The sequence below is a fragment of the Polyodon spathula genome, chromosome 14, assembly GCF_017654505.1.
Source record: "Polyodon spathula isolate WHYD16114869_AA chromosome 14, ASM1765450v1, whole genome shotgun sequence".
In the NCBI taxonomy this organism is placed as follows: domain Eukaryota; kingdom Metazoa; phylum Chordata; class Actinopteri; order Acipenseriformes; family Polyodontidae; genus Polyodon; species Polyodon spathula.
In genome coordinates this window covers 12478648-12496894 of record NC_054547.1, presented here as the reverse complement: position 1 = coordinate 12496894, position 18247 = coordinate 12478648, and the positions used below count along the sequence as shown (strand labels likewise).

Genomic DNA, 18247 nt, shown 5'->3' with positions numbered 1-18247 from the left:
CCATTACTCATGGCAAAGCATTAAGGCAAAAGGCTAATACACTTTACCAAAGCTTATTTCACATGCATAAAACAAGATGCTTGTGTGCGTGCAGTACAGCTTACAAGGTATAATTGCACTAATTCAAACAAAGACTGGTGTTAGGACTCCCTGTGTACAACATGCTCATTATAAAATGACTCTGCCTTAATTTAGGTGAGTGCAGTAAAACTGCAGGCTGTTCTTACCCCAGCTGATCAGGTAATAATACTTCATGCGCCTCTCCTCACTCAGATTCAGTCACCACCTTGCTCCACAGCAGGAGCCCCTCCATCAGCATCCAGGTGAACACTGCCATGAAGAACAGGTGCAGCAGGGCAGCCACCACAGTGCAGGCAACCTGCACACAACACACCCAGCACAGTTAGGTACCAGAGTCAAACAGCAGGGCAGCCACTGCAGTGCAGGCAACCTGCACACAACACATCCTGCACAGTTAGGTACCAGAGTCAAACAGCAGGGCAGCCACTGCAGTGCAAGCAACCGGCACACAACACATCCAGCACAGTTAGGTACCAGAGTCAAACAGCAGGGCAGCCACTGCAGTATATAGTGACGAATTGGTCGCACACAGAGGACACGGACAACAAAGTTCCAAAGAAAGTGTTTTTAATAGAAATAAAAATGTGACAATAAGACTGTTCTGCATGTATTCTTAAGTTTCTTCATGTACCCCTCAGCCCCCAATTTCAGCATAGTGCACCAGACAATGCCTGGATAAGTATTATCTAAAAAGATTCCCAGGAAAGCACTTACTCAAGCACTGTGAATAGCGTCAAGGTCATCACTAACGCACAGAGGGAGGCTCCAGACCAAATGAAAGTCAGCTTAGTCAAAATACTGTCTTCTGGGCTCCACTGCAAAACCCATGAACAAAACAAAACAGCAATCTTAAAGTTTTTAAATTCAATATTAGTACTACTATTAGAACGTGGTGTAATCTGAAAAGGGAATATTCAGAAGAGGGAGGTTTTGCCGAAAAAATAGGTATATATTTGTTAGAGTCTCTTTAAAATGAAAATAAAACCACAAAATTGCTTTAAGAAAGATCACTTTTAATCCACTCTGTAGTCAACAAAATGGATAGGAAGTGATGTGAACAGTTTGTCCTTTTTTAAACTATACACTAAAGAAAAGTTTCACTTGTTATCTGGGGTGCACCAAACATTGATTGACAGCTGGGATGAGTTGGAGGTCTTTCACTGGATACCAATTAATACATTAAAATACCAACAATTTATTCAAAACTTTTTTTTTTTTTTTTTTTTTTTTTTTTTAAGTCTAAGTTAGGAGCTGTCATCTCACAATGCCTGCACAAGATGTACCTTTACTTCCATAAATCTCATCAGCACTGCAAAATTTGTTGTGGAGTTGCAAAAGCATGAAGTAACCTGTGACCCCAAACGCATCACCTGACACCCTTCACTTGACCATCCTTCTTCATGTCTATTCCTAAAACAATTTACAATCACAACTTTACTCACTTAAGAGACAGAGCACAACAAGCATTACCATACAAAAGTGAAGCATAAGTTTAACCTGGTTTTAAACTTCTTTTTTACCCCTCACATTCTTCAGATATGCAGAACGATGTATTAATATGAATTCCCATTTCATTAGGGGCATTAAAAAGGCTACTTAAAAGTTTGAACACTACATTGTTGTATCTATTAGATTTGATTATTTTTAGATATATATATATATATATATATATATATATATATATATATATATATATATATATATATATATATATATATATATATATATATATATATATATATATATAGAGAGAGAGAGAGAGAGAGAGAGAGAGAGAGAGAGAGAGAGAGAGAGAGAGAGAGACCCTATATAAATTAAGAGTACATCACTTACTTCAAGCTAAAATTCCAAAACACACAAACTGGTAAAGGAAACTGAGTATATCCCACCTAAAAAAGAGAGAAAAACTAATATATTAAATAGAGATTAATCTATTTAGTACAACTACTTAAGGACTGTCAAAGTGTAATTACTGTAGACTGCATTTCTTACCAGTTCTGCATGTGATAATATGTAATGAACAGCTACCAGAATATTCCTGCTTGATCTGGGGTCTTGCACTGTCGATGACATAACAGTGTTGTGGGTCTACCTGCCTGTGAACTGGAAATAAAAGCACAGATTCAGTGCTGAGGTGGAATCTTATCACCCTAACAATTACTCATTTACTTGTTATAGAAAGTAATGTGAGCCTGTAGCCTTAAACACTCACACAAAAAAAAAAAAAAAAAAAACAACAACATTTATTTTTCAAATGTATCACAGATCCAAATAAATCCAGTATTTAAATTTTCATTTTCCCATTGGCTAAAACCTAATTTTAAACTAAGTGATATTTTAAAACCTAATCTATGTAAATTAATGTTCCCCTCCATAGTTTGTAAATTCATGTACGGTATGTTTGAGGAAAGGTATTAGTTTTGCAAACAAATATGAACTGAGGTTGGGGTTCTGACATTAGTCAATAGAAGAAGTAATGCTTACCTACTGTCCGTCTTCTGCAGATGCAAGACAGGTTCTTTGTATAGATTTGCTTGAAGGTCCACATGGTGACTGTAGTACACATGTATAAATGTAAGTTCTCTGTATCCTGGCAAATATAGTACGGAAACAGAAAACATTCTCGTGAAAACAAATCTTTCATACTATAGATACAGTGCCTTGCAAAAGCATTCAGACCCTTCCTATGGTGTCCCATTTTGTGAAATTACAAAATGATGCACACACATTTTTTTAACTTTATATTTTATTCAAAAATTGAATGCTCAAACTGAAGACTTTTAAGGGTAAGATTAGTTTTTGCTGACATTTACTGTAACTTAAGAGAAAAAACTGAAATATGTTGATTGCATAAGTATTCAGACCCGTCAACTCAATATTTGAAGGAAGCACCTTTGGCAGCAATTACAGCTGCAAGACTTTTTGGGTAAGTCTCTACCAACTTTGCACACCGGGTTGGTGCAATTTGTGCCCATTCTTCTTTGCAGATTTGCTCAAGGTCTCTCAAGTTGCTTGGGGATCGCTTATGGATAGCAGTTTTCAAGTCTTTCCACAGACTCTCAATAAGTTTCAAGTCAGGACTCTGACTGTGCCACTCAAGGACATTCACTTTCTTATTCTTAAGCCACTCCAGTGCAGCTTTGGCCTTGTGCTTTGGATCATTGTCCTGCTGAAAGGTGAATTTTCGTCCCAGTTTTAAGTCTTTAGCAGACTGAAACAGGTTTTCCTCTAGTATTGCCTGTACTTTGCTCAATTCATTTTTCCTTCAATCCTAACAAGCTTGCTCGTCCTTGCTGAGGGGACGTGCTTGACTGTAGGGATGGTGTTGACTGGGAGAGGTGTTGAGTCTGCTCTGTTGAGTGTTCTGGATATTGAACTCTGTAGCTCTTTCAAAGTCACCGTTGGCCTCACAGTGGCATCCCTCACCAGTTTCCTCCTTGCCCGGCTGCTCAGTTTGGAGGGACAGCATGACTGAGTAGACTGTGCTCACGGGGATATTCAGAGACTTTGATATTTTTTGTACCCTTCTCCTGATCTGTGCTTTTTAATGACTTTATCCCTGACTTGCTTTGAAAGTTCTTTGGTCTTCATGGTTGAGTCTTTGCTTGAAATTCACTACCTGACCAAGGAACCTCACAGATACAGGTGTTTTTATTCTGAAATCATGAGAACCCCACTAATACTGCACATAGACAGAGGCCATTCAACATATTGTGTGGCTCGTTAAGGTCATTTTGTGAACATGAATTAATTTAGGTTTGCCACAGCATAGGGTTTGAATACTTATGCAATCACGACTTTTCCATTTTAATTTCGTATTAATTATCTATTTGCTTCTTTCTTTTTGTTTTTGCTTTGAATGTGTGGAGTAGGGTGTGTATATAACACATATTAATTCCTACTTCAAAGTGTCACGACTGCAAGCTTTAAAGCAACAAAATGTGAAAATTGTGAGAGGGTCTGAATACTTATGCAAGGCACTGTACATCACCACAGCGAGCCTAATGATTTGCAGCTTGTCTTGGGATGCTTCTTAAAGAAACTGAGAATGTGAAATAATAATAATAGTCATATAGTCAATGAAGTAATAAAGTCCACTGGGTGTTCTGTATTGTCATCTATGCCTACATACTGTATAATAACGTAAAATGTAACCAAAAATGAATTTGTTTATTTAATAAAATAGGAATAACAATATACGATAACCAAACTCATACACTGTGGTACTTGTGTACAGCATTTTTGAGAAATAAAATATATTTCCTGTATGCAATGCAGTTCCTTACCTATGGCATGTAACTTTGACACCTCAGTATCTCGGATCTGTAATTCATCTTGATTACCAGAGTGAGTGCCGAGGGTCCCAGGTTTAAACACACAGCCACAACTCAAGTGGGACAGTGTCCGGAGCTCGACGTGCAAGTCTGGGAATTTCAAAATAAAAAATATTCCAATATAAAGCAAGTATCCACGTACCATTTTAATAATTCTCATTTTCTGATTAATGTATCAGTGCATTGCTGCACCTACAGTTGCTTTATTATACATTGTTGTTGCCTATTATTTGTTATACAGAGGTTCATATTTGACTAAAAGCATAGTATATAGCCATATTACTTCTTAAAGCAGGGTTTGCCAATCCTGGTCATGGGGACCCACTGTGTCTGCTGGTTTTCATTCCAACTGAGTTCACAATTACTTCATTAAACCCTTAATTGAACTGATAATTTGCTTAATGAGACCTTTTTACTTGTTTTCAGCTCTTAAAGCTCTTAGATTTCATGTTAGCTATAACATTTTATAAGTAACTTGAACTCTGCAACTGTTTAAGAGCTGTAAATAATTAAAAAGGTCAAATTACGCAAATTATCATTTCAATTAAGGCTATAGTTAAGTAATTGAGAGCTCGGTTCGATTGAAAACCAGCAAACACAGTGGGTCCCCAGGACCAGGATTGGGAAACCTTGTCTTAAACAATATCCTAAAATCATCTGTGTTCAGTAAAGTATCAGGTTTTCAATCCAAACAATATTTTTTAAAGTGTATACATTGAGAGTGGCGTTTAAAGAAAGAAATGTGTGGGACATGTGTGTAAAGTTACTGTACTTTATAAACTCGCTGTAGATCCCAATGTATGCAGAGGATCACTATATAAAACAAATACTAATTAATGCCAGCAGGTGTCGGTACAATCTAGGCAATTCTCAAGGAATGCTACAGCTATACCAGGGGAGCCAAACTCCAGTCCTCGAGGGCCGCAGGGTCTTCTGGTTTTCATTCCAACTTAAGCTCTCAATTAACTTCATTGATCTAATTATTTGTTCAATTGGACATATTTAATATTTTTTTCAAGGTCTTTTACAGTTGATGATTTAAAAAATGCACTTGATTCAAGGTATACGACCTATGAAACACTGAGGCCTAGAGAGACGTGTTAAAGCTATCCAATTAATCAAATAATTAGTCCAGTTAAGTAACTGAGACCTTGAGTGGAATGACGTCAAATATTTGAATAGTCAAACCTGCGCAAGACCACTCAAGGATAACTGCTTCTCTTACATTAAAAGGCCTGACTTATTTCCTTTGTATCTAAAGAAACAGCCAACTGATTAAAAAAAGAAAGAAGAAATGCATGATACCTATGTTCTTCGTTGACAGGGTGAAGCTCATTCTTGCCATCAACAGTGTATCAGCCATCAATACAGCTAAGCTATCTATGTATTTGATCACTGCAAACCGGCCCGGAGTCACCTGGATAAAGGGAAAATTGTAATTAATATAAAAAGTTTTGAGTAATGAAATACATAAAGCTATAGCCAAAAAATTCTGCATCACTTAGTATTTTAGGACTGAGATGTAATAAAAACACTAGACCTGAACATAATTTAGATCTTTTATTTAACATCATGTAATCAAAGAAACTTAAAAATGATATCGTAAAAGTTTACCGGAAGCCATAATAGTAGTAGAGTATTTAACGTCAGATTTCAAAATTTCACACTATTCAATTTTTGACAGTTTTTCGTTAGGAATATGGAAAACTACAAAACGGAATGTAATTCAATATGTTAACATAGCATTATTCAGCAGGTTTCATTTGATGTTATGAAGCAAAATTAGTTAATTCTGTAAGGTTATGCAAAACATTTGGTCATAGCTGTAAAAATAATTTATTAAGCACAATGCATTACCTATTATCAGAACCTACCACCTGCTCAGTCAGCTCCAGCTACTGTGCAGAGAGTCCTGTGTCAATGATTTTACTGGCTAACTTAAACCCCGTAAACTGAGTAAGGTAGAGGAGGTCAGCAGGGGTGAGGATGTCTGGGTTCTTATCCAAAACTTTCAATAGCACTCCAGTGAGACTGAGAGGTTTTATTGGATCCTTGTGGTGTTTAGCTGAAGCTCATCCATCACCTGATGAACACACAAAGCGCAACTGAGAAATCTGGAAGGTTGAACCTTTAACAATGATTTATAAAAAAAATATAGCTAAGATAGCTAAAACCTTAATTACACACCTTTAACATCAAACCAAACAGACTTACAGTGCTGGCAAGAGGTTCTTGCTCACAATAAAAAAAAAAATGAAGTCTGTGGTATTAAAGAAAATCATTGCAGATGTTTGTATACATCTAAAAAAAACAAAAAAACATGGTGTTTTAAAAAGTTGTTGGTGCAGGCACATACACAGGAAAGAATATTTAAAAGACTAAATCAGTCTGCATGTTACTGTGAGAATGTACTTTTGTCATACTGGCAGAGGGATCTCTTTGGCTTGGAACAGATTTCCAAACCCCAGCTTCCAGTTACAGGGTCAATGGTCACACATTCTTCAGTATCTGGCATGTAGCTGACATTTACTGAGAAGTTATGGCATGATATCGACTTTAAATCTATCCAAGCAAATGACATCTGGGCAGCAGGTAGGCTTCTGTTATTTTTAGACGTAAAGAGTGACGACTTGTTACTGTATACTTCCATTATTAAATTAAAAACTGAGCATCTGTCATTTAAGGCAATGTTCTTCATTGAGATGTTACATCAAAACATCTCAAGAACATGGATTCAGTAAGTTACCTACAGCAACGAAATGAGTGCACTGAGATTCAAGCTCTTAATCAAGGGTCTTAAATAAATCTAGTCTGTCTATCATGGCAGACAGCATGCAGAAGTTGTTCATTCCTATTGTGTTTTTTGGCCTAAGTTTAAAACATTATTTTCCATCTGTACATAAAATGTAGACTTATTTTACCAAGTAGTGATTGAGGCACTCTACCACGTTTGTTTAACTTAACCTAAATCAGCTCAAGCATTCATTTTGACACTAGGAAAATACCCAATGTATCTTCAAAGAGGACTCGAGTTCAAGTGCTGAGGTCCCACATGTGCAGTTTCCAGTGAAAGGCTCTTCCTTCATAAAGGAGCCGCCAAAAGTGTCTTGCTCCTGACTGATCATGAAAACGCTATCCCGGCCAATGTCTTCAGACAGGAAGAGCTTGTCCCCAGAACCGATGACAGATCCATCCATGGAGATAGCCCACCTGCCTTCATCTCGGGTCCAGCTAACACACACAAAGTGCCAGACCATAATTATCCCCAGCCAGGGATGTATACCATGTACAAGCAAAGCCAGCTGGATAGGCTCCTCATGGACTACGTTAGCTTGAAGCTGAAATTCAAATAAATGACTGAATGGAATAAGAGAACACAGTGGACACTCCCAAGCAACTTGGATCAAACTGAATGTGAGCACAGGCAGTAACAGACTGCATGATAGGGAACTGCTGCTTGATCCTGGCATGCTTCTGGTCAGTCCTAGCAGAGAACTCCAGAACACCTAGGAAGAAGAATTTGGTTTAAAAGGGTCAGTAAGGCACATTATGAATGAAGAGACAAATGCACAGCAAAACACTAAAGAGCAAGAAGCTTCAAATAAAAAAATAAATAAATCTGTTCTCTTTTTTACGACATTTGCAATCAATACAATATTTTTTCAATTGCTCAAATATTGTATTTTTTTTATTATTATTATTATTATTATTATTATTAGCAAAACCAAAAGGAAACTGGACCCAAAGTGACAGCTCTCTAGGTGGAAGGCTCTAGGATCTAGCCCTATTGCAGAGGCTTCTGAACTACAAAAACTAAGGTTCCATAAATAAATAAATACAACATTTTTAAAAAGGAAAATTATATTTTAAGATAAAAAAAATACAAATTCGAATAACACTGTATTCACTATTTAAATGCCTTACTTCCTATCCAGAATGAATCAGTTCTATTGAGACCATAAAAAGTGGCTCAACTTCCTGGTTTCCTGCATGGTTCCCACCATGGTAAGGAATCCAAACTTTTGATGACAGGCCCAATTTGCTTCCTTCCACTAAAGCGGACTGGGCACGTACTCACAGTAGGAATCATTGTATGCAAAGTATGCAAACTGTTGTCAAATGTGAACTGCAAATCTGACGAAACCTAATTGTCATATTGATCGTCCTACACACCATACTTTTTTTTTTGTTTTGCATTGACTCATAACATTGACACTGTTACATATGAGTGGCAGTTTTGTTATTACCACATGGAGTTTGTTCACTGGTCTGCGCCCACTATTTTAGAACACACCCAGACTCATTACTATGTGTCTAAGTAACACCGGTTTTCTAAACATAATTTAAAACTGGGAAGTTTAAATGTAATGCTAAATCCTACCTTCACTAGCACAGTGATGAAACAAAATCTGTAAAAACAATCAAACGTTAACCGGTTTTGTGTGATTCTACAAATCAGTCATACTTTCTTTTAGTATTATTATTATTATTATTATTACTATTAATATAATCCGAAATACTTACAAACAAACTTGTGTAGATGCATTTAAACCATTGCATTTTCCTTTGTAACGAAACATTATATTCTAATATATATATATATATAGATATATAATATTATACCTGCATAAAGGCAATACCACACCTAGTGGCGCTGTTTTATTTCGCAAGACCACACCTACCGGCGCTGTTTATATTTTAAAAGCAGCCAAACAGACCAGTTAAGGAAAGTTGGGGGGGGGGGGGGGGTGGGGGGGGGGGGGGGGGGGGGGGGGGGGGGGTTGTTGTTTGTTTTTCTGCCCAATTATGATTTAGTTTGTATAATAGCTCCATTTCGATAACGACGTTTGTTTCTTCCATCATCGAGATTCTGCTCCTGTACTGCACTTGTATTCCCAGGCAGCACTTGTTCCGGAGTTGCTCAGATTAACCAGCACATGTTCAGATGGTTGGTGACGGAGAATTAAATTACTGTGGTGTTAAAAAAAAATCAAAAAAAAAAAAAAAACGCCCCCTGCAGCGAACTATGGACTAGGCTGCAAGTCTGTGACTGACAGGACATGCAACTGGAAAGCATCCCAAAAAGGACTCGTGTACAGAATGGAAAAGTCCATCTAACTCTAGTGAGTGGCAAGTGTGTAGCTCTAAACACTGCATGAAAGTTTTATTGTACTTATATTAGGCATCGGGCTATCCTTTCAGCAGCTGCACGTGGTCTATCAGGTATGTCTCCATCTCTCTATCTCCTTTACGTCTGTCTTTCCTTACTGCTGACTTCACAACTACAAGATCTTTTGGAAAATCACAATAACTCTTGTTTGCTAATTGATAATTGTAACAGGGGAAATGTGGAAGACTTTTTTGATGAGAGTGAAATGAAAAGGATTATTAGTGAAAACCATCTTGGTTTACATGGTCTTCCAGTTTTTGAGTCAGGGTGTTCAATTTGGCCTGTTCAGGTTACAGTTAATGAACTTCCTCCAATTCAGTGCTATCTGGTTTGGCAAAAGTAGACCAGCTATCGATGCTGACTTTACTCCAATTGTGGAGGAGGCAAGTAAGCTTGTTAATGATGTTTTTCTGGAAAAACCCAGCTACAAATGAACTTACTTACTCAAGAGCATATTTCTGTTGCACAACCACATGTAAACAATTCTGTGCAGTTTAATGGGGAGTGTGACTGGTGTTTACATCCTGGGGAAATGGTAGAAAAGAGGGCAGGAAGGGTCCACGTATACCCATACAATGAACCAAAAATCAGAACTCGGATTCAGTGGGAAAATGACTCCCTTGCAGCCAATCAAGGAGACCCAGTCAATGGGGTAAAATGCCCCTGTCAAATCCTATTTCTCCCACTTTTTAATATAGTAAAAGGGTTTGTACCCGACTACATGCATTGTGTACTTTTGGGCATTGTAAGGGAATTCGTCACACTCTGGTTTGATTCTCGCTACCGTCAAAGTGAGTGGTACCTAGGTACAAACATTGTAGCCCTGGACAATCGGTGTCTTAACATTAAGCCTCCAAGTGAGAGAAGTCGTGCCCTTCGTTCTTTTGCCGAACGCAGGTTTTGGAAGGCTACAGAATGGAAGTCTTTTCTTCTTTATTATTCCCCATTCATTTTGTCTGGTTTACTGCCCAACCAACACTATCAATCAGCATTGGTGTCTTCTTATTTTTGCTTTGCATATGCTGTTGCAAACTTAGGTTAGTAGGGGTATGATATAGAAATCTGAATTAGCTTTAAAAAAAAATGTGATCAAAACTGAAACAATGTGGGAGAAAGCACATGTCTCCTTCAGTGTTCACCAGCTTACACGTTTGGCTCAAAATGTGTCTGACTGGGGACCTCTTTGGGCAGCATCAGCATTTTCATTTGAGGCCAACAACAGAAAGCAAATAACTTTTTCATGGAACGCAACATGTAGCGATTCAAACATCAAAAGCATTTCTTCTGTGAAGGTGTATACCAAAACTTGCCAAAAACCTTAATGATGCACCTTCATCTGTGCAAAATTATATACAATGTTTGTGGCATTGTAGCAGTGTCTTGCCCAAAAAAGGCTTAAAAAATGAGACTCTTCACCTTTTTTGGGTGCGGTGAGGACAGCGATATACCAATTCGACATAGAATACCCTTGAATCAACTTTCGGGTCACTATCATGGCTGTGTTTTGTTAGTTGAGTCTTTGTATTGCTTTGAGTCTTACACACGTTCCACGTAGGCTTAACTGTGCTGTACAGTTCACAAACAGAAAATGTGGAATAATTACCTATATAATTGTTTTACATATTGACTGTGCATGTGTGGTAGAAACTGTTTGTCACTGTTCAAGATCCTTAGTAATTTTGTATACAAGTCTAATGGAGGAAGCTCACCACCTTTTTAAAGACTGACAGCTAGGTATAAGTCCTGCTGGTCTGGTACGTGAAGTGAGTTTGGAATTTGGGACTGTGAGGGAGAGCAAATGAATCCGAATCAACAATCTCCCTCTCGATCGGTGAGGGCACTGTACCAGGAGCTGCGGGCTTCCTACTGAATGGTTGGGCAGTTCATCCCAGGGACAGTCGGGAGCCGGCCATTCAGGAAGAGGGCGGTGTTACGGTACCTGGAGTCATCGCCCTAGTACGGTGAGCGAAGTTTCAGTCATGAATTGGAGGAGACGTGATTGAACTAGCTATCGGAGGGGGCGGGGCTTAGGGTACTTTAGGGGGACGTGACACCGTAATCGGCTCCTTTTGTTGTGGTTAATGGGAGGAGACAAGGACGGAACCTTGAATGAAGTGTGGGTTCATTGAGAAGTGTTGTGTTTGTTTTGCCAGACGGCTGATACGAAGCTGGAGCTGCAGCGAGAAGCCCGGACCTGAATGCGCACGAGCACCAGCACTCAGAGCACCGTACCTGCACCAGAGCACCAAGTTTGGAGACGTGTTTTTGTGTTTATTATTTCGGGACTGCAACCCCTTTGTTTTGTAGCTGGTAATACCCATTGCTGGTTAGAACCAGCTTTATTATTTTGAGTCCAGTTTTTGCTGGCAATACCCATTGCTGGGTAGAGCCAGCTTTATTATTTGAAACCTGGTTTAAAGGGCATTAAAAGAAACCTGACCGGTAAACTTTGTGTTTGTCCTTTGTTGGAGCACCTCAAATCACCTATACACCGGAGCACTACAAACCACTTTGCCACAGGGACCACGGCAATATATGCAAATAATCTTAAATGCAAATGTGTATTAGTTCCTCAAAGAAGAAAAACATAGTCCCACTAGTAAACACTATGGAATCTGACTAACTTTCTCATTAATCCATTATTGTTTGCATTGTTTTCTCTCAGTTTCTTTATTTTTATTTAAGTTTAAGTTTATTTAATTTAAATTTAGTTTAACAATACATTTTTTTCATTATTTTTTGTACACTTTTGGTGTATGAATTGTGCTGTACAGTATGCTATTACTATTTTTTAAATCTGATTTAAATAACTACCATGTTACAATGTGATTTAATTAGTGTATTTAAGTATTTATGTTCAATAAATATGTTTTTCTGTGCCTCATCGGTTGCCTTTTTTATTTAATCTTTTACTAATTTTAGTTTAAATTTACTAAGCACTTATAAGGTGAAATGTACTCATCATAACCAATTCCAGCAAGTGAGCTGTGTTACTGCAGTGTGTTATTTAAACTGTGGTGCAATAAATATACAGCATTGGGTAGCAACATTAAATAATAGGCAAATTATATAAACAGATGAGATTTTATCACTTTTGACCAGTTATTTTCATTTCATATCTGTTATGCACTGGGTCTTCCCATCAAAATGTCTCATACATGTTATTTGAGTTTTTTTTATTTATTTTTTGTCAGTATGGTCTGGGACTAAAGCAGAACTTACACCTGCCTTAACCTGCACAGTTGCCAGATCCCAATCCAATGAAGCATCTTCACAATCTTGATGCTAATAGTAGGTATCCTGGTTTAAGTTTAAATAAAATAAATTAAACAAAACCAGGGGCCAGCTATAGTTCACTGGAAGAGGGACCAAGAACCGAGTATTGTTTCTGATAGTGTCTGTGCACAGTTGGTGTAGTCCCAAAGAGACGTTTACTATAGTAAGAATGTTATACTAATGTGAGCATACTTTATTTTTTTAGTCATGATATGAACCAACTACCTGACTTACTGCAGCATCTAAAAGCATAATTAGTCCAAAAGTAACAATGTAAGACTGTAGTTGCATCCCACTAAGCTATGAGATCTGTTAAAAACAAAGTACAAGATTTCTTGAAGTAACACTTTTTATAAAATATTTATTATGTCCATTCAGGCAGGATATTTCAAACCATGCATGATTTATACGTGGTACATAAATAATATACTGAGCATCAAAAGAAACGTACTATTATTATAACACATTTATTTTTGAAACATTATATATATATATATATATATATATATATATATATATATATATATATATATATATATATATATATATAAATGATGAACAGTGACAAAATGTTTTTGGATTCTTTTTAATCACTCGAACAAGCCATTTTAGCTCAAATCCAGCAGGTGTCTTTTTTGTCTCTCATGTTTTTGCTAGGAGGGAAAGGTCAGTGTCGCCAAGCAACACAGAAAATGCTTGAAGGTTAGGCCCACTACCTGCTGCTAACATGAAGATGGAAATGGCTGTTCCTCCTTTCACACAAGCAGCCGACAGCAGAGCACAAACCACTTTCCAATTTTGTATCTTTAATTAAACTCGTAAACATTGGCTTTAAAGAGGGATATGGTTTCCACCAAAATAGTTTAATAACAGGTAAACAGGCAACAAATACAGTATTGCTTTCCAAGATAAAATCTATTTTTTTTTCATAACAACTTGTAAATTAACAGGACTGCATAGTCTTTTGCTATAGCAGAACCAAACCAAAATGTTTTAACTGTTGATAATTTGTGGCTGATCCTGTTGCTTTAAAGTTTGCAAAAATATTAAATGACTTCCATACCTCAGAATATGGCTTGAACTTCTCTTTGCATCTCCTTTGCCTGGTGCAGCCCATCAGCTAGAACTAGGGGACCTGAGCGAACTTCGAAGTTCATCTCTATCCACGGACCCGTCGGGTAGAGCATCTTCTGATCAGTTAGACACGACAAGGAGCATCTTACTAAATATCGTTACGCCTGACGACATTTTTTTTTTAATATATTATATATATATATATATATATAGATATATATGATATATAATATATATATTATATATATTATATATATTTCTGAAAGCATTAAAGACATCATTTTTACCTTGTAGGTTCTTGGACCTTCGTTTCCATGTTCTGCAGTGTCGAGTTCTGGTGATCTGGGATAAATATTTGAATTCTTTATTGTAATATGGTACTAATTATACGTTTGAAAAACAAATATGTAATGTTTAGTGTAGAAAGTGCAATTTTACATTTTCAAGAGATATTTATTTTAATGCCTAGTCAATGACTAATGACTTCCCCTTGTAGACATTCAGCAAGTCAATATAGAACCTGAACATGGTTTGACACCAGAATTCCACTACATTGTAAAAAAGGCCACTCTTTCAATGGCTGATGTCACCATTATCAACTGTGATTGAGTTTCACCATTACAGGCAAAAACTAACAAAGCGAACATAAAAAAGAGAGAACTTCACTTATGGGATTTTGTCCATAAAAGACCTTTTAAAAGTACTTCTTGAGCTAGTATTATCCTCAGTGCCATCTATTTTAATAACTTATTTCAAGATACAAATGCAACAAAACAAGCCAGAAAAAAAAAAAAAAAACATCGGTATTCTAGAATAGGGTTTGCTTACAATTTTCTTGGTTTTCATCATCTAGATGTTTGTAAAAGTCAGAGATGGCAGTAACCCCAGTGTGAATGGTAGGTATATCAGATATTAATCTCTCTGGCAGGCTCTCCTCATTCCCACCACATGTTCTGAGTTTTTCCACTGCAGAGCCAGTCAGTTCTTTACATATGAGAGGCAATGTTGATTCAGAGACGCTGGAATGCGCACTGTGGGTGTTATTAATTAAACCTAGAGGGAAAGCATAACATATGTTTAAGAAATAATGTTTTCTGTTCATGATTGCTGTTTTTTTAATCACATGTAAAACTATGAACAGCTACTGAGATTGGGTTTATGAGATTTCACTAAAAGCGTGCACTTGTAGATTTGTCTACTTGACTTCTAAGTTTTACCTAAGATGAAAAAATGCTTTGTAAAATGTAACATGACAAAAGAAAGAAAAAAACACACACACACTATTGTTTTAAATACAAGGACAAATCATGATACACACTTTTATTCCAAAACTACTTGGGTCCCACCTTATCTTAGCGCCGTATTTGTGCATATCACATTGGAACCACAGGGCTCCTAGGTCCCAGTCTGAGGTAGTGTATACATATATGTAAAATATAAAAGATATATATTTTTTGTCCTGTTCTCATGTATACTCAATAAAGTTTTGCATTCTTCAGCTCAACAAAAATAATTCATGAATGAAAGTGTTAAGGTAAGTCCTCAAATCTGAGCTTGAAACGCTACTTAATGATTAGCCCACACAATTTAATACAGTTAACATTCCTGCTGCCACAAGACTTTAGAAAATGGTAGCCTTTATACTGACTTAATAGACAGAATAAAAGGGCCTTAAAATTTCTCACTCTTATAAGAGAGGAAGCATTGTAGTTGTTTAGCTAACTAGCATCACTGACTTGGGCAGATGGATAAATGATGATTCTACTACCATTGCTATGGCAACCAGTAGAAATTCTGGAAAGCTGTGGCTTGTTTTGTTTGTAAAAGTTGTGTTTGTCCAACTTTCCAAAAGCTTGCCTTTAGATAACAATACAATACAAAGATCACAATAATGTTGATCGCCATTGAATATTACCTGAATTTGGGGAGTTGAGAAGACTCTGAATTGGCTGAACTCTTATTTCATTGAGTCATCCTGAGATTCTCCTGCTTTTTAAAAGACTCCAGATCCTAGTAAAAAAAGAAAAAAAAAAAAAAAGGAATTATTGGCTTTAAAAGATATTTCACTAGGATTTTCACTCTAATAATCATTTCTCCTGAAAAAAAAAAAAAAACATGACTGATAAGAACAACTCCTAAGTTTTTTATTTTTAATAAAGTCAATTCAGTTCTACCGTCTTGGGTCAATTAAACAAATTGATAGTGTTGAACTTGTTGAACTTTATTTTGAAGGAGAAAAAGTATTGGGACAATTGGCTGACAGGTGTCTTTTGTTGGTCAGGTGTTTGTTGTTGGGTAATTAGGCACTCATACAAGAACTGTAAGCATTCTATCAACCTGTCTCGCTTTGACATCAGTGTTTGGAGTCCGTAGTCAAAAATAAATATGAAAACCAAATAACTTTCTGTAGAAGAAAAGCAGGCAATTTTGAAGCTGAAAGAAACAAAAAACTCAATCAGAACCATAGCACAGAAATTGGGCATACCAAAATCAACAATTTGGAATATACTGAAAAGAAAGAAACCACAGGTATAATTACCAATCAGCCAAGACCGGGTCGGCCAAGAACAATATCTGCAGTTGATGACAGAAAAATTATCAGAGCTGTCAAGGAAAACCCTAAAACAACTGTCAGTGAAATCACCAACAACCTCCAGAGTGCAGGGGTAAAGGTATCAAAATCCATAGTTCACAAAAGACTGAGACAGCAGAAGTACAAAGGCTACACCACAAGATGTAAACCTCTCATCATCACCAAGAACAGAAAAGCCAGATTAGAATTTGCTCAGAAGTACAAAGATAAGCCAGGAGAGTTTTAGAACAAAGTTTTATGGACAGATGAGACCAAGATAAACCTTTACCAAAGTGATGGAAAGGTTAAAGTGTGGAGAAAGAAAGGAACTGCAGATGTTCCAAAGAACACCACCTCATCTGTGAAGCATGGTGGAGGTAATGTCATGGCATGGCATGCATGGCTGCCTCTGGAACTGGCTCACTCGTCTTTATCTGTGACGTAACGAATGATGGCTGCAGATTTCTGAAGATTACGGAAACATTTTATCTGCTTATGTAGAAGAAAATGCTTCCATACCTATTGGGTGGCGCTTCACCATGCAGCACGACAATGACCCAAAACATACAGCCAATGCAACCAAGGAGTTAGTGCAAATCTGCCAAATGACATTTCGTTTCTAAAGACCATTGCACATCTACTGTAATTACTGCTAAGGTTTTGTTTGTCAAAGGCAGAAAGTAAAACCCATTTCAAAGAAGTAGCTTAGCAATGCAAATTAACTATTAAAAAAAAAAAAAAAAAGTTTGACTTACACTATGTAACACAATTTTGGTTCCTGGGTAGTAAGTGTTATTTTCTAATTGCTTATGCCTCAAAAGTATAGAAAATGGCTAATATTCCCCACAAACTTTGCTTTTGTGACCAGGACAGTGATATTTTGAAATGTACCTATTTCCAATGAGAAAATGGGCAAATTTGTGTCTTTTCGTTCACATAAAGTCAGAAAAAAACAACATATGAATCCAAATTAACATGTATTTATATTAAAGTAATACAAAAATGACTACAAAAGATTTCGAAGTGAGTAGTTTTTCGAGATACTGTCCTTGGTAGCGGTGTTCAAAGTCCAGTATATCCTGGTGGAAGCACTCGCTTTGCTCCTCCGAGTACGCTCCCATGTTCTCCTTGAATTTATCAAGATGAGCATCAAGTATATCGACTTTGAGGGACATCCTACAGCCCATTGTGCCGTAGTTCTTCACCAGAGTCTCAACCAGCTCCACATAGTTTTCGGCCTTGTGATTGCCCAGGAAGCCCCGAACCACTGTGACAAAGCTGTTCCAAGCCGCTTTCTCCTAACTAGTGAGCTTCTTGGGGAATTCATTGCACTCCAGGATCTTCTTTATCTGTGGTCAGACGAAGACACCGGCTTTGACCTTTGCCTCAGACAGCTTAGGGAAGAAGTCTTGAAGGTACTTGAAGGCTGCCGACTCCTTATCTAGAGCTCTGCCAAATTGTTTCACAAGGCCCAATTTGATGTGCAGTGGTGGCATCAGCACCTTCCGGGGGTCCACCAGTGGCTCCCACTTGACGTTGTTCCTCCCCACAGAGAACTTGGTCCGCTGTGGCCAGTCCCGCCTGTGGTAGTGCACCTTGGTGTCCCTGCTGTCCCAAAGGCAAAGATATCAGGGAAACTTGGTAAAACCGCCTTGGAGAACCGTCAGAACCAGGAAAAGGAATGAAATACACAAAACACAGGACGGATGAATGTCTGATGATGACGCCTGTTGGCGCCGG

The 18247-nt window shown here is 37.4% G+C and overlaps 1 pseudogene; it reads right to left on the bottom strand.

Moving 5' to 3' along the window:
• LOC121327112 overlaps nt 1-18247 on the bottom strand; it is a 44376-nt pseudogene that overhangs the window by 19169 nt on the left and 6960 nt on the right.